The sequence below is a fragment of the Formica exsecta genome, unplaced genomic scaffold (assembly GCF_003651465.1).
Source record: "Formica exsecta isolate Colony F162 unplaced genomic scaffold, ASM365146v1 scaffold37, whole genome shotgun sequence".
NCBI classification, from domain to species: Eukaryota; Metazoa; Arthropoda; class Insecta; order Hymenoptera; family Formicidae; genus Formica; species Formica exsecta.
Window position 1 is genome coordinate 644977 of NW_021850941.1, and position 18999 is coordinate 663975.

Sequence of the window (18999 nt, forward strand, 5' to 3'; positions counted from 1 at the left end):
TATTATATATATGATATTATTTTATATTATATTATTAATATATTTTTCTTATATATATATATTTTTGTTATCAAAGCAATGCTGAGTCACAAAACGTATATTTTTAAATTTCTTTTTTATTGCATTTGATTAAAGCTTGAAAATATTAATCAAAGCCTGAAAGAATGCAAGAAATTCAACTTTTTTCAAGTTTTTAGATATCGGAATATTGAATGCTTTTACATTACTTTTATATGCTGCTCCACAAACCTATCTGTTATCGGCTAATTCTAACAATAAGCTATTTGATTATTGGACAGTGTGATCACGAAACTGAATACGGCGCGAAATCATTAAACGAGGTTCTTCGCATCTGAAATAGGTTACTATTTGCTCGGTGTGGCACAAAATAATCCTTCCTAGATGAACTAGATTTGACAGAAATACGGAATTACTACTGATTTGATTTGATGATTTGAAATTCTTGCCTATGCTTCACGATAGATTCGTGTTTATGTATTATAGTGCAAATATGTAAAGCAAAACATGAAATATATTGAACGATGAATACGTTGTCGCATCTGATATCACAGATAGTATTACAGACACGCTTTATTCCTTTGTGAATAGAACCCTTTGAATTGTAAAATGCAATAATCTCAAGAATTTTCTCACTGTGCACGCACATGTATTTCGTTTTACAGGCTTTTAGAATACGTACTCCATTTTTGCATTGAAATTTTTCGAATACTCCATATATTTTATTATTTGAAATAAATATATCTCGACATTTTTTAATGATCATAAAATTGCTTGAAAAACACCTCTTTTTTTAAACAAAAATCCTGAAATAAAGTTCTAAAAGCATCAAAGCAATAATGATTTTTTATCGTATCGTGCATATTGACTTTTAAATTTATATTTTGTCGTTTTAGCTCTATTTTTTTATTTTATTATTTGTTCCCACGAAGTTTGGCCATGTAATATATTCGATTACTGATAATTATTCGATCCAATGTATTGGATTGCTACTAAATTTTTAATTATTACTAAATTGGGCGATAATATCAAATTTCAATTTACTACGAATATTGTTTTAACTCATTGATCTATTATTGCACCAATTAATAGTTCTTAATACAAATATAGCTATATGCAATTTAATTTATTAGGAAAAAAAAAACATACATTGTAGATTATTTAAATTAGAATTTCTATCAAACTTGAAGAGTCATTGATTAGAAAGCATCGCTTGAAGCGATTAGTGCAAGCACCATGCATGTAAACGTCGATTTACGGTATCGTAAACATCAGCGATCTGCATTAGACAACGCTTCGGGACGCATGTAATTCTGCTACATGCGAGAGTTACAGTTATTGATAGATCAGCGAGCCAGACAATATGTCTCGTTAAAATGCGACAACGGTTTACGTTTAGACGTGATGAAAAAGGGTGCAATTTCTGATACAGCGCGATTTACCCATCATAAAACTGGCGCAAAAAGAGGTTCGGCTTCGGTTCCTCGGGATTAATGTGCCGTGAGTAACGCGTCTCCGAAGGAATATACATATAAGGAGAAAAAGGAAAGGTCGGATTATTCTGGCTCGTTTATATGGGATTTTATCTTAGGCCTTCGAAATAATACGACTTACGATAAGTACGTGTATATATCATTATAGGTACTCGTTGCCGCATCACAACACATTGACAAATTATTGCGTCGAGAGATCGCGTTCATGCGTATTATAATAAATTTGCGTTCTGCGAGACGTCGCGTCTGATAATTTTATTAAATTCAGCAATACTAGCAGAAGATTAGATGAAAACAATTAGAATCATTTTTCGAATCTCCGATTGATTTAGAGATCAAGAAGAGACGACGCATATTTCGGTAGAACATCGTAATTTTTGACGAGGAAAATATTTCGTCTTTATTAAAATATACTATATACATATGATACACAAGATGCTATAAAGACGTTAATTTAAATTACATTAATTTTCTTAATATTAACTTAACGTACACGTTTGTCTTGTATCGATATGGAAAATCGATCCAGCTACTTAACGTTATTTCACTACAACGTGCGCTTTTCTGTTATGAAAGTTTGGCGGGGAGAAACGAGCCGAAATTAACGATAAGTTATTATAATATGCTATTTCGTAGGCGGGTTGCGAGAGTTGTGGTACTTTGGAGCGCCAAAGTAAACTCGGTCCTCATGCCAGGATCTTCCGTATCGGACCGACCAGAGTTTACTTCCAGAGTTCGGAGTTTCGTAATTTGCTGTCGGAGGGCCAAGACGTCGCATTATTGTGCACGCCGCAGTTGTAATAATCTCTGTCCTAATTACTACGCTACGATAAAATGGGATTCCTTTGGAATTGAAAATTCTTTGAAATGACGGAGAGAGCTTCTTGATTACATCCGCGCAACTATAATACCTTGTTGTTCGCACTTCGTTAGCCGTACATTTATATTTCCTACTTGAGATAAAAATGTTAAAAACGGAAATTAAACTTTTCTTGTCGGAGTCGCGCGAGAAAGGTTCTTTGCATGGCAGCAATGATTTAAAGAATAGTCCGGCAATGTATCTACGCATATGGAGCCATGATAGAGTTCACGAAAGTAAATACATGTGGTAAACGTGACTTTTGGATCACGCGCTCATTTTGTAACGATAATGCAAAAACTTGTTCTCGTAGAAGAATACTTCGCGATGATAACGAATGCTACGCTATACTTGTCACGTGGATAGTATGCCTTAATGTTTCCACGTAATTTGCATCTCGCCGAATTTATGAGAGACTGACGGTAGTTTACGGCCACGGCGTGACGATCGATTTGAATATCGAGTTTTCTTAATCGTCGATTCTCGCGACTGCCGAAGTTCCTTTAACGATTACCGCAATGGCGACGAATGCTTTCAATGCCGACTCGGGGATAAAGTACGTCATGAATTATTTCCTACGACTATAATGCACATTGTGCTTCCGATGATATTACGAATTAATTTTCCGTATTTTTTCGATAAAATAAAATTCAAACGACAGTTTTATCTTCTTCAAATCTATAATAATATTTTATACATCTCTTTGCAGATATCAATTAGCTATATAACATATGGATTTTTATAATTATTTTTTAATTATATTCTATTGTAAATATAGCTTTGATTAAATTTAAGGTTCTTTCTTTGATATTATTAATTACAAGAAATAAAATTTTTATTACATATATGTATGTGTCTTGTGTGCTTAAATCAAAATCCATACACACACAAAGAGCAAAATTCGGTCGTACAATATCGGAGACGTCATATTAAAGTTTTTAATATGTATGTATGTAAAATTTATTTATACGTTTCTAAAAGCTAAAACCGATAATCATTCGGTTTTAAACCATCGCATAAAATGCTATTTTCAAGTGATAAAATCAACTAAAAATATTTCAATTCTTAAATAAAACTGATTTTATTCTAAGACAAACGAGATTTGCATAATTACATCGGTGTATGTTATCGCAAGAGAGTTCATTCACTATACTATAATTTATAGTCTTAGTTCCTTTTCCAATTTTCCCTCAATGTTATATACTGGCCTTCGACGTGAATTAATTTCAGTGTATAACGGTGTGCTCTCTCGCGCTTTTACTGCATGAATCGTTACGTTTAATTTCCGAGGACGTCGCATCATACGATCCTGCTCCACTGTTCCTTCGTCTCCTGCTATTATAGAAGCGGAGGGGGACCGATTTGTGCTCGACGATGGAACTAGTCACAGCTGCGCTGACAGCTAACTCTCACCGTATCTCTCGTTTGCCAGTTGCACACTTTGCATTATTTCCCACTTCTTCTTTTTTTTTCATACATCAATACGGAATGCATATTATCTGGCACACTCATATCCGACCGATTGCTTTCACGCTTTTAATTATTTCTAACTCTTTTTTTTTTTCTCTATTCTCTTTCTTTTATTTATTTATTTTTTTTTTTCGGATAACTTGATACGTGCGAATCAACCAAGATTTCACAAAGTTAAATGAACTAGAAAAAGCTGGTTCACGTCACAACGATGAAACGGAGTGGTGCTACAGCGGATTTTTGATACATGCCCCACGGTATTACAGTCGGCGCAGCAGCGGGAATTGCAACGGGTATCGAATCATAATCGGATGAGAGACGTAACTCGCGATTAACGAGCACGAAAATTGGCACGGATGAAGTGCGCTTTTCGAATATTGTCCGCTGCTCGCTCGATTTCGTCCGGACGCAAGCATGGCAATAACACGCGCGTAACGTAGGGCGGTGGAATTTGTTTCCGTTATGAATTCACCGCGATTTATTTCGACGGCATGATTCGAAATAGCGCTTTATGCCGCGGCACATACTTTATACAGTAATCGAATTACGGGATAGCGATTTCCGTTCCCTTGCGCTTTGCAATGCATCGCGATATACTTCACCAACTCGCGAAGCCAACGATGCATTTTGTATTGTGAAGAATGGAAACGGTATCAGGGCGCATCAGAACCATCAAAGTCATCAATGATGTACGGCTATTTTCCTCCACCTCCCCCCATTGCTGCGCCTTGGCAAACTGCCAATCTCCGTTGCTACGGCGCGTTCCTTTTCTCCGAACCTTTGTATCAATTTTCCATCCTTGCGATCGTGATTACATCACGGACGTGGCAAATTCCATAGCAGCAGACTGTTCAATCGTAAGATCAAATCCTCAATGATTGTGTAACATTAATATAAAATGTACCGGTGTAACTAATTGCAACGATTGTAAGAATATTTTTCTTTCCAATTTTATCATCTTAACTTATAAAGGAGATAAAGTTGGGATATAGAAAAAAATGCATTGTCTTTTTAATGCTTCGTTAAAAAGCAAAGTAAAAAGCGAGATAACATTTGTATAGTGTCTGTATTTCAAGCATCATAAGATAATGGAACATGTCATAAAATCATGATAGAGCCGGTAGTGCATACGTTTGATCGATATTCTGACCGAAATTCACATTGTATGGAAGTACATGTGACACAACGGACCTAAACTCGACCGTAAGGCTCCACATAAATCAGTATTATCTCGCATTAATGCGCTACCAGCGCGGAGGTAATGTTCATAGATTCGCTTGTAATGAACACGCTACGCATCCTGTACATTAATCCATGTAAAGAGTATCTGATGTACATTATAGTGTAGAAATCGATACGCGTCATCGTATATCTGTATAAATTTATAATACATAAATACATTTATATCATAATCTTTAACAATCAGGCACACATGTTCACACACATATTATTACATGTATCTCTACATATATATGTATATATATGTTTTTTTTTTTTTGTTTCTAGAGATATTGCTGTGCGAGTTTCTCCGGAAGTTTTTCTGTCCACTTTCAAGCACGGACGCAAAAAGTAAGATACATATCAAATTTTAAATCGTTGTAAAGTCGCGTTCTTTTACAGCTGAAAGTAACGAGTTGAAAACCTGTGCAAATACTATTGACGTTGCAGCAAGCTTCGATGTATTTATGCAATGGAGATTGCGAAGCTTTCATATCGAGCCATTTGGTGTTAAAGATACTTTAATCGAAAATGTTTCTGAGCGAACCCGATACTTGTGCGGCCTGATGGCTACATATTTATCTAACAAACTTTTTTTTTGCAAAAGAATGTAATATACGCGTCTTTTGCGCAAGCTTTCGTTTCTCGGTTCAGTGAAATAAATATTGGCTTTCGGCGACAAACGGGAGATACGCCGTCAATTCGAGTATCGACTGTCGAACAATATTTATTTAGTTGATATCGATCTCGTTGTAGAATATTGGCTTTCTCCACGGCAGCGATCGGATTTTACAGACTCGCTTCCCCTTCTCGATTTTCTCGCTGCGATTCGCGAACTTACCTTCATCTCGAAAGCTGTGCGAAGCGCAGTCGATATTATATAACGGCAGGAAAAGATTCCTGAAAACGATAGCGAGCGAATATTTATAAATCGATTGCGTTGAGTATTACGGATGATGCACATTCATGGCAAATTTGAAAACGATAGTCAAGTCATTCAAGTTGTTTCTTGTTATTCTTTAGCCACAATTTGTAAAATAAAACTCCCAAGTTCAAAAGTTCTCTTAAATCAGCGCTGTTCTAATCGTAGGGTGGTATTTCAAAGTGTGGACATAGTTTAGCAATCTACTACTCGCGTCTATTTACTCTCAGTCGGTCTACTTTGTTACTGGCAGCTCAACATGTACCACAACTGTACCCCATTGTACGTGGATCATTCGAACGTGTCTGGCGCAACATTCCTAGCTTGATGTTCCGTACGTGCACCATTCGCTTTCCAGTCAAGTCTATTGTGTTTCCTACTGTCTCGTGACATCAACGAGCGACGATGTAAAAAGTACCGAACAAGCTATATTTCACGCCGTTCCTTCCGACGCTTTTAATTAACAATATTTATATGTACAGCGAAAACAATTTAACTTGCAGCACATCCTTCATATGTCGTGACTTTTGCGCAAATTTATTTTACGTAGCTAAATTTTTAACACTACGGATATTTTTAAGTATTTAAGTATTATTTAATGCTTTTCTATTCCGATTCAAGTTATTACGGTTTGACAGTATACTCAAAATCAGCTTACGTTCACCGCATAAACTCGGTGGACCGCATAGGATCGATTCTATCAATTAATCAAACCGCCAGAGGCACGAGAACGATGATCTTAGCCGCGATCGATATGCCTCACGCGAATCATCCCGAGGAGAGCACTTTATGCACGCGAGATAGACTTTATTTCTCGAGCACGTGATCTAATTTCGATGAATTCTCGCGAATAATGACGCCGACATTCTTCCCGGCACCCCTTTTCTTTCTTCCGCCCTCTAGAAGTAATTTTAAATTAAACACTTGCCGCACCGGTTTAATAAAGCTTAATGCACAGTCTGTGTTGACGGGGCAACAAGTGCAAATTGCGTCGCCGAGTATTGCTGCGGCAACAGCATGACCTACCATCCCGTTTTGCCGTTGTAATAATTCTCCGGTCTTCTCGCCGAATCTCTCCGCCTTTATCCGTCTCTGTCGCGGCCACGAGTGCTCCCAGCGAGTGGTACGACTATGGGATTTTCGTGTAGCTTTGAGCATACGCGCAGGACACGCCGGGGGTCGACGGCACGTTTCATCGCCGACGTCGTCGTTTTCGTCTTCTTAACGGTGGATGCCTGCGGGGCGCGTCTAACCGCTACGATAAAATAGCGCATTCTGAACACTCCCGTTCCCTCCCTCGCGTTCACCTTCTCTCCTCTCAGGCGATCCATTCTCTTCTTATTTTTTGCCCCCATCGCTTTGTCGAGCGTAAGAATACCGACTGCACGAGAAGGTTTCTAGGCGCGATAACGATGAGCAAAGTGCGAGTTTAAATGAACGTTGAAAGATGCAAAGGATACGGTCCACCGGAAACGCGGAAGGCAAAACGGGACTTGAACCTCACTGCCGGATCTCGGGACGGACCGGCGCGCCAGATATTTATTTCGGGAACGTAGCTTTTAGAAGATTACATTCTGTTTGTTGCGCGAATTTATTGACTTTTATCTCGGTTGTGGCATTTTTCTACTTATCCTCGATGTCGGTGAGCAATGCGAAAGTGTATACCCGTAGCTATGTAAGTCGAGGAGTAAAGCGTCGACGAGACGCTTTTTATGGCGAAAAATTTCGCATGCACGTAAAATATATCTTGTACGCATCATATAATAATGCTCACGGCCATAAATCAAAATTTGAGTCGAAAACGCTTGAACTCTTCAACATATACGCTCGTTGAAAAAGAAAAAAAAAAAAATAATAATTATAATAGCACTCTCAAAGATTGACTCTTGATATCTTAATGCGCGTATATTTTTTAGTATTTTATCATAGTACACAGATATACACACACACAGCGTTCTATTTAATCGTTGGTATCGGCATCAGTGACATATCGTAAAGTACTAACTTTCGCGTATCCATCACAATCATGACTTGCCAACATCTTATTGCAATTTACGTCGCTGTAAAATACCTCGTATATTGCCAGTATCGTCAGTCGTGCGCAATATTCGTGCGTGCTGTAATTGCGCCACTACGTGTGAACTGTCGAGAAAATTTACGAGATGCCGACCGGCTGCCAGGATCAAACGTCAAAGTCTGGCTCCCGCGCGGCTTCTTCATTTTCGCTTGCACACGGATACATCGCAATCCCCGGGATCTATATACGCGAGCTAACCCTTCGGGATACCGTTAGTATCTCTCGCCGCTGTTTATTGCGGATACCTTACGATTCGCTCGCACGTGAGAGGTGGTTCTAAGCGAAAGTATAACGAAACCCATCAACCGAAACGTCAAACCGGGACAAATGAGCGACCGAGGCACGATTTTTTAGACGATACGTGAGATCGTCGATGATATTCGAGACACGAGCGAATGAACGAGCATGAGGGAATCAATCTATTCTTTTTGGCGATAAGGGCTAAATCTCATGGCATGAAGCTTGGCAACGTGCGATCTATTCTTTTCGACAGATAAATATGGTGGAGAAATTTAAAGCGAGGAACCTATTTTTTTCGACGACAAAAATATGATGTAATTTGATGGACACATACAATGTAGGATAAAATGTTTTATTAATACATAGCTACACATGGATATCATATCAGCGAAAAATGGATTATTAAATAAGCTATGTATCACGTGTCAGGAAGGAAATTAAATACAAAAGTGCTTAAATAGGAAATATGTTTTACGTAAATAGAATTCATTCGCTTAAAAAAAAAAAGATATAAGAGAGAATCATAAATTTCGAGATTTTCCCTTTTGTAAATGTCAATACAATTTATCCGCGTGTGTTATCCGAGAACGATCCATTGTCAGATATGATCTAAGATTTATGTATTGACAAAAAAGGACGCTAATTGTATCCGAAACATGAAACGTGTTGTGAAAAACGTTGGTCGCTCTCGCGAGAAACACAGACGAGCCGGCGATACAAACCCATCATTCGACGTTCAACGTGACACCGAGCGACGACTCTCCCGAAGCTGTAATGATATAATTTAAGCTCGTTAACAGACACAGTGCCGGGTGTACTCGAACGCCGACGTCGCTGTCGCGCTCTCGAAGCGCTTGGTGAAGTTCGTCAACCTAATTCAGCGGCAGTTTACTCCCGTTTATGCTCTCGCGCTCTCGAGACCCGAGAGCGAATCGCTCTCATTGGGAGACGCGCCGTTTCTACGTTGCTCGCCGGAAGAAATGAACGTTTGCTCAGCGCGATAAAGCTGCGAAACTCTGCCTCTCGGACGTGCGAAATCCAGTTTGACGAACTTCCGACTACGGCGCGGCAATTTGGCCGCTTTTTGCCGCCTGATTCGCGAAAGATTTACGATATTGTCTCGAGAAAAGAACGACCACTTATCTAGAATCACCGCACTCGATTCCGATTCGCGACGATTTCTCAATCGCTTTCCTCGTGCGACGACGAGTGGTGTGTCGCGTCAGGTGAGAAAAAGCTTTTCCCGGCCCCCGAGCTTCATACACGAGAGCGACACTTTACCATTGACTGCCGCAAACAGTGGAAACTGTTAAGCGAGCGCGCGTGGCACGCATGACAAACACACACATTACGCGCTAACGGCACGGAGCACTTTGCAACCACCACGAGCGAAACGCAATTATCATTAGCCGCGGCACAGCGACCGCATCGTGATAGTTGTCTAATCGGTTGGCCACAATTAGCTTCGATATATAATCAAAAGAAGAGCGGAATGCTCGCGCGCAGTCCATGTTTGTATCCGTCAATTTTCTATCGATATTTCAATTGTATTCCAAAGAGAATATTTTCTCTTTTATTTCCGAACGCATGCAATTTCCTCAATGGTTCTGGTTTCTCGATTCTTCTCTAGCGTAACGCGTATTCAAAAGGAGTAAGTCAAAAGGAGCGAGAAAATATTACGCGTTCGCGAGGGTGCCGTCAAGCGTGCGCTATATATGTATATCGTGAAAATGCAGTCGATTCTTCCTTCGCTATGCATAACCACTTCTCTCCATCTTTCTCTGCGATTCTTCCGAGATTCTCGCTCGCTCGCTAACATTGACGCGAATATATTCGCGTATCGGGTCGATTCGGATTTCAGTCTTTTACGGCGGCGTTTTCCGGACGCGTCGAATATCTCGTGACAAATAAGGCGTATATTCGCGTCCACGAAGAGGCAAACGATTTCTAGAATTCGAGGAGAACGGACAATATACAAAGCTCTTGAGCGCATGCTGGAGCTTTAAATTGTGTGGAAATTCCGCGTCGCGTTTGCTGTGTATGTTTCAACATCGCTCTCTCTATCGGTTTATTATTTAATTAGTTTTACATAGAGTTAAAGTTTGATACTTATTACCATGAATTTATTGCGATCACGTTTTTGAGTAGTTGTATCGATGTTGCGTATATACGTATATACGTGTCGTAATTAAGTGTTCTATCTTAAGTAAATCGGAACGGGGACTGAATGCAATAACGTTTCGTGTTGATAATAAGTCGGATCGCGAATATAATTGTGCGCGTTTTATTTTCATCGCGATGTTAAATTGTTATTCGAATAATCATGTGAATGAGGATACAATCTTTGCCTTTTTATAATAAGCGATTATTATATAAAGGTATAAATTTTGTTGCAGCATGTTTTTAGAACATGTATAATTAGCGCAATCTCTAACGTAAAGTTATATAGCTGCGTATGTATTTCACAACTGACATGGATGTTTATAAAAATATCCCGCGTGTTCTCTCTAATCGAGATATACGATATCAAAATGTTTAAAACTAGCAGTTGGTTGATTTCGCGCAGTCCTCTAACTGACATCAATGTTGATTTTGTCACGTATTAGAGTAGTTGGGATATTCGCTTTGGAAAATACGACTAATTTTCACTCATTAATTTTCGGCGTTGATACGAAGAACACACGAGACTTGACGATTATTTTATGACACGTCACGTAGTCGGAGATGAAACGGCCGGATCACCTTCACGTAGCGTTTACATTTAGGAAGATATACGAGCGTTGCGTTCAGAAATATAACGCGCGCTGCCAGCAAGTACTCCGTTAATACTGCATAATACTCGCGATATCCGATGTCTGATATGAAATTATCCGAGAAGTTGGGTTGCAAGAAGATCGCTCTGTGAGCAATTCAGTCAGGATATCTCGCATGGTCGAATTCACGCAACGAGTTCTGTCTGCTAAAGGACGATTTGGGACCGACTTCGATCTCGTGTAAAGCCATTTGCCGAACCCGCTCTTGAGTGGTCTTCGGCTCCGCTGGTCATCTAATTCTGACACAACAATGAAGCTGCATTATTGCGTACAATGTTCAGTTCGTCGGCGAGTACCCGGCTATCCTCGTTAAAGTTTGACGACGCCTTTCGTTATTCACGATGCGCGCTCGTCTCTGTGCAATCACGTTATTCCCAGTGATTCGTGGAGATGAGATCGCAGAGCTGGCGACTCAAGTTTATCGACGTGATCGTTTTTCCAGCTCGCGAAAAGATGTTTTATACGGATAGAAGGAGGAATGAGATGATGGTCGTGGAAAGCGATAACTAGGTGGATTTCGATACCACTCGGATAATGTTGTTCATCGCAACACCAAAGTTTCTCCAGTTTCCAATCCATATTTCTTCGCAATGTTTTTTCGTTTCCATCAGCATCTCGGCGATATCACGGGATTGTGATATATAATATTTCCCGCAAGAAATTTCTGGATCAATTCACTTGACACCTGGCTTTCCAAATTCTTTCACTATTATTACCGCTGCTATCTTTCCATAACGATATTGCCATCGATTCGATTATTACGACAAAATTGTCGAATCGAAATGTAGATTTCAGCGCGTTTTTACCCATTAGAAATCGAGAATTGATTCTAAAAAAAGTACATAATCGTGTCATATTGAAATGATACAAAATTTTAAACTTGGAAATAAGAGAATGATGTTTTATGCACATCTCTGATATTACCAGGATTAAGTAAGCTTCATAGTTTGGTTTTGCGAATTTGTTCGTTAATTAGGTGCATGCTTGTGTATTCCCTATAATTGCGTGACGCTGTTTGTAAGTCTAATGAGGATCCTTTATGGTTGACTTAAAAAGTTCGAGGATTTATACGTGGGTGCTCGCGGATTAAACTGTCAATTAGTTGGCGTGTAGATTAAATCCTATCAAGATTTATGTGCTAGGTAAGCGACTTGAGAACTGTTTCATCGGAAACAAATGACATTGAATTTGATTCCATCGAATGGTAGAGATAACAGAGACAACAAGGAGCGATCGATATATATGGGCAGAAGAGCATTTTCTTGCTTTCCTTACCACGATTAAATATTTACAGATCAGGAAGATAAAACTCGGCATGACCGAGTAAAAAAATAAAAAGGAAATAATCTTAAATCAACATTAAGATTTAAATAAGGAATAGATCTAGAGAGGAAGAAGTATAGAAGATATAATTTTTGTGTGTACTTATTTATTTATTTATAAAGAAAATTTTTATAGATTAAATTACATATAAATATAATTTTTTATATATAATAAAATTTCGAGAAAAATGGTTAAGATATAATTTGGAAATTTGTCTTATTAAATTCTAGAGATATAATCTTAAAATGAATATACATTTATTATGTTATGCGAATAGCAATATGTCGAGTTTGATCACATCGAATTTATACGCGGAATTTTCGTTCCCATTTTACATAAATTTTATTCTCTTAAATTTTTCCGATGCCGAGAAATGCCTCTTCTCCCATCTGCGTGACTTGTGAGTATAGTCATATTATAGTAATAGCTAAGAGAGAGAGAGAGAGAGACTATTTACTTCGAATAAGCCATTAGCACTCGAGTTCTGCTGATTTTAGATTTAAGAGTCGTATTCGACAGCTTGCATAAACCAGCTCTACAAAGTTTTTCGTAGATTATAAAATATTGTTTTACATAAAATATACCGCTTAGAGCATTATATTCCATTACTTAAGCATGAGAAAGCGATATCTTAACTATTATCGAAGCGTTATAATATTTGCCATATTAAATATGTTCCTAGATATTATTATACAGCATATGAGACAAGTGTGTATCATTTTACTTTAATATAAAAGACTCGTAAACTCATATTCTTTTTCTTATCAAGACATTAAAAATTTCCAAATTAATTGAAAAAATTTGACACATAATAAGCTTATTATTCAACAAGCAGCATTCTAAAAAGTGAACGTCGAGCACGAAATATCTCTCTCTCTCTCTCTCTCTCTCTCTCTCTCTCTCTCTAGTCGCGAGACGAACAAAGACTGAATGCTTTTTACACCTGCAATTGCATATGTCATGCTAGGAATTTCCTCATTAAATTCTGAATATTCTAGAAAGAGACGAACTCTAATAGTCTGCAACCGAATATTAATGTATGCTATATTGGAACGCATGCATCGAATTATACAATGTAATTTCGATTTCGTGGCTATACACGGTTAAGCATCGTCGACCGCTCATCAATATCGATTTCGTATCGTGTCATCGCGATACGCGACTTCTCCGTGTTTGAGTATCCGATTTCGCGAGGCTGAAGTCGATTATCTCGAGGACACGAGTTTGCACAGCGCTTCTGCACGATATGAGATCGTCGCAAACAGAATCCGGATATACAAATATACCATGTATTTTTTAGGCAATATTGTGTTTATATATACACCTACAACGCAACACACATATTTAACATATATATACACACATTAATTTTAAATATTTACATAAAATAAAATAATTTCTAATAAAATTTATTGCCAAAATAAGACGTTTAAGTCGGAAACAGAAAACAAAACTTTTTGAAAAAATTGATATTTTGCATAGTATTGTATGTTTTTTTTTTTTGTTAACAAGTAACTTGATGCTACTGCACTAATATAGGTCAAGTTGATCTTATGTAGCAGATGTAAGCAAATTTAAATATGCATTTAAATTAAAAACTGCTTAAAACGTATATTTTGGTTTAAGAGATTATTATTTGCTGTTGTACTTCTCTCTCTTGTTAGAAATTAAACAAAAAACATTTTTTTATTAAAACAAAAATTTAAATCAATATTTATTTGCTGGCCGAATATTATAGCAACACTATTCCATCGAGCAATTTGAACTTTCATATGATTTCCTATCGATCATCCATTTGGTAAAGAGCGTACAGATTCTTGAGATAAAGGGCGTATAGATTCTCGATGGATTATATTGGAATCTAGAACATCAGCAATTAAGCAACAGTATTCAGGTCGATTTTATAACGTCCGATTGATTCGAGATTGAATACGTTTACGATCCTTTGACGCTCGATCGAGCGGCACTCATTGCGGATAATCGTGCCGCTAATTTGGCGGTAAGCCAATTGATCGTCAACTATCATCATATTAACATTCCTACTAAGTTAAGTTATCAAAATCAATTCTCTCATATATATGACTTTTGGTTTTATAATAGATTTTTATTTTATTTTATTAATTACTTAATTACTTTCATAATAAATGCCATTCTTATAATTTTTAACTATTTTAGAAAAGAATGCGAGAGAGGGAGAAAAATAGAGAGAGAGACAGAAAATACAGATAGACATTCCTGATTTAATTTATTACAAGAAATATCTATGCTTTTTATATAACCTTTTTTACATCATTATAAACAAATCTAAATTTAATCCAAAATAGAGAGAATTATTCGCTACAGATTCTTCTTCCATCTAAATATCGAGTGTAACCACTTGCTCCTCCTTTTGGCTTGGATAACTCGCATAGTACGAATTCCTCCTGGGTATTTGAAGCATCGTATAATAAATGAGCCGTTTCGGAAAATAACTCCTTTGACGCGCTCGTAATGTTACTGATTAAATATATCTTAAACTTCTCAAGATATATATCAACCGTGCCGCACTGCATACGAGATACATTAGGAATAATATTTGCGAAATTCAAACGCGAATCTTCATATTGGGGAGCACATCCCAATTAATTTAAGCCAACTTCAGTTGCATACACTATCACTAATATGAATACAAAATACAGAAATTGTGCAAATGAATTCAATTGAAATGTGTACGTGGCTCATAATGTAAAGAAGACACGATATACACTATATGCGCTTCGCGCTCTTGGATGTTCCTCTCATCTATACATCTTGCTCGCTCGCTGCAGACACTTGTTCTAATAATACTAATACGACGCTATATAATGCTGTGTCACGGCGATTCATATGAAACGTTCTGTATTTACGCACCACTTCGATGGTTGCATTTCGTCACCTCCCGTTGCCTCTAAAACGTGTTGATACAATTAATATGCGTATTGTAAATTCTGTAGAATCTAGTGAGCAAGCATGCGTGCAAAATTTCGATAATGAACGACCTAGCTGCGAACATGGTAATTTATCACTGTGTCGCCGTGTGCCGCATAGTTTTCACGTTGCAACTTATTAAAGAACATCAACTTTCGCGGACGGTAACGAAACAATGACGAAACCGAACTTTGTCCCCCTATTCTCGTCAGTTATTATCCGAAATTGTTTTATCATGACAGGTACGAAATGGTGAGCAATTTTCGCGACGTAATTATTAATGGAGCTCTTTTACCCGAAAACATAAAATTAGGTCATCATCATCGGATATATTATAATAACTATTCGGGAAATCTCGTGTATATTATTTCAATACAACACTGCGCGAATTATTGGAATACAATTCTGCAAAGTTTTCCGACGTGTATGTATTCAGTTTCATATTAATTAAATTCCCGTTAACTGCCTCTATTTTTTAAGAAAGCTGCGACGGATCGATACTACATCTTCAGTATAGTTGGTTTATTCACGATCTCGAAGATCCCTTAAGTTTTTAGCGCACGAGAACGAATGACAGCATCGCATTAATGTTCTTGGCCGTTTTATCGAGATAGATCATGAAATTCTTACGAAGAACGCTTATAGAGCCTTTACGTTTCATATAAAATTTTACGGCGTAATAATGTAACCATGAGAAGAAAATAAAAAAAGATGCATATTTTTTTGTATCTGCAAATATATCTTTTTAACATTAACAAATGTGCAAATTATTGAACTGATAGTTTAGAATAACATTCAAGCCACACTATAAATGAGAAGACCTATAACATTTTCTTTTTTCGGTTTATAAATCATAAAACGATTCAGAAAAAAAATATATTTTTTTTTTAAGTTCTCAAAATAATGTTGATTATATGCTTCCATCGCAAGCTATTGACATATATTCTGCAAAAGAATGCAACTTGTCGTTACACATCTACTTTCAATTTATAAATTTCTTGTAAATATCTCTACATTTCCTGTATACGCACTTTTTTGTTTTTTTTTTCTCTTTTTTCTTGTGTGCCAATTGTTTTTTTTATAGAATTAAAAAAATTATATTGCTAAATTTAACATGCCAATTTTACCGCGAAACATCTAACAATGTTCTTATCAAGCTCAGATGAAGGCGCGAAATTTCTCGCGTATTCCGGAAACACGTATGAACTTAAATTAGCGAACGGGCTAATCCACTTACTGGTTACAAACTTCGTCTACGTGTGACTCCTAGATAAGGCCGCGTATTCAAACCATAATACCGAACCCATATTAACCTGGCACCCCCACCACGAAAAATCGGGTTCGGCCATAGTGCATAATTAAGTGCTAATTTGTTGCTAATTTATTGCTCTAAGTTCGAATTTATTGCTCCTACCCGTTAGCAGGAAAATGATATTAAAGATGGGGGTGCTGACTTGCCATTAAGCTAGCACCCCCACCTCCGAAAAACACTTATAGCGAGTCGCAAATCATAAAACAAATACACTAGAATTTATTGCTAATGGATTTTTCTAAGTTAAACGTTGAGCAATAAATTTGATATTATATATTTTGAGAGCAACAAATTAGAGAAACATTTTAAGACCAAGTGCTAGCTTAATGGCAAGTCAGCACCCCCATCTTTAATATCATTTTCCTGCTAACGGGTAGGAGCAATAAATTCGAACTTAGAGCAATAAATTAGCAACAAATTAGCACTTAATTATGCACTATGGCCGAACCCGATTTTTCGTGGTGGGGGTGCCAGGTTAATAGGGATTAATACCGAGGATTCGTGCGTGACACAACTTTGCCTCTCGCAAAAACGTTGGCTTCGAAGCGCGATACCATTAGCAAGGAAATGATCTTGTTATTTGCCGGACCTGTTCCGGAGCAGAATAGGCGGGAATGATCTTTGCTTATAATCGCAAAACGGATGTTATGGTTTGTGTGGTCTTAACACGAGTTCTGTCATCGTAAAAAAAGTTTAAATTCCATTTTCGCCGCCGGTTGACTATATTTCTCGCGTCTGCACGGCACATTCTCGAACAAATCTAATCTTTGTGAAATCTTCGACAAACAAAGGAATAAGAAAGAATTGTCCTACAATTTGTCGAGTATAATACGACGAATCTCGTCGCTATATGCAGTTCGGATCTGATTAAACACAAGACAAGTGCGTCGCGCGTTCCTTGCCTTTCTTCCCATAGGGTTTGGACTAGAGTTGAATCTAATTCTCAGTACCATTAATTACAATTAAGGCTCTCCCTCTCGTGGGAATGCTCGACCGAAAAGAATCCGGGACTCGTGTCGGGAGCACTTACGAGGCCGTTAACTTGCATTATTATCAGCACAATGGGAGTGGCTCTTAATCGAAAATTCAACCGATGCACTCCTTAGAATAGTAACAACTAACGAGACGTTTTTTTCTACGTCTTTTGGCAATATTTATTGCCATTATGAATTTAATAATGTACGCAGTACAATCGACGCATAATTCGAAAATCGAGAATGAACGCATATTGTATGCATGAAAGGGACTTGTAATGCCAAAAAAAACCCTTCTCTTGCATGCAGCCGTTATAAGATAGAACATAATCAAAATCTCAGGAGGAATTTCTTAGGAAATAAAGCCACCAAAATTCATTATGCGAACTATGAATATAAATTGTGCTTTTTAAAATTATGCCAGAAGAAGACTTGGTTAATGATAAAAACACGATTTTATATATAACACTTGTGACAAGAGATATTTTTTACTTAAAAGAAAAGAAGATTACGAACACTGTCATCTTTTTCCTTTCTTATTTTTGTACTGTTGCGACTTTGTAATTAGTGAATCTCTATTTGTGACGTAATCACACGAAAATTAAACCGGGTCGAGCTTCGAGTCGATCAACGATGAAAATAGATATGGAAGAATCTTAGATTATCTTCCATGTACGCGAAATCTTTTTCATCTTTTATCATAATTGAGGCAGTCGCGTATTTATGTACCGCATACTTGAAACAAAATTTGCTGCTTCTATTTTACTTTGCAAACCATTTTGCCGCGACCTCCTCTGCGTCGCCATCCTCTTTCTATGTAACTTTTGTATCCCCTGGCTAGATCATCTTAAATTATGTAAGAAATAAACAGCAGAGCTGTTGCGTCGGTTGCCGCCGTATATATGCGTCTGCTGCGAAACTTATACTTGCTTGCCGCATGATTAAACTGTGCTCCAGGTGTTTTGAAAGATTTTCACCATTTTGCGCTGTATATATTCTAAAAGGAGACACATATGCGCGCATAGAAACTTTACACGAAAATTATTTCGGACATTTGCCTCGCTCAATCGATGACTGATGCGACAAAGTTCTTTGCCGTGGCTGCTGATGCACGCGTGATAATTATATCGCGTGAAATTAATCACTGCCGTCATAAGATATGCATAAATAACGTTACGGTCATACGTATAAATCATACGAGGCGATCGATATTTTATTTACAATGCATGCTTTTCACCTCCTCGCCGCCGCCTTTCTTCGAAGTTGATCGGAAAAAAATATAAAGAGATTTATCTTGTGTCAACAAGTGTACCCCTCGCATATTATTAAGAAAT

The 18999-nt window shown here is 37.5% G+C and overlaps 1 protein-coding gene across 1 annotated transcript in view; it reads left to right on the forward strand.

Moving 5' to 3' along the window:
* LOC115239299 overlaps nucleotides 1–18999 on the forward strand; it is a 199498-nt gene that overhangs the window by 83525 nt on the left and 96974 nt on the right. Inside the window, exon 3 of the mRNA XM_029813754.1 lies at nucleotides 5347–5409. The gene's annotated coding sequence lies outside the window, so the exon portion shown is untranslated. The remainder of the gene's footprint in view (nucleotides 1–5346; nucleotides 5410–18999) is intronic.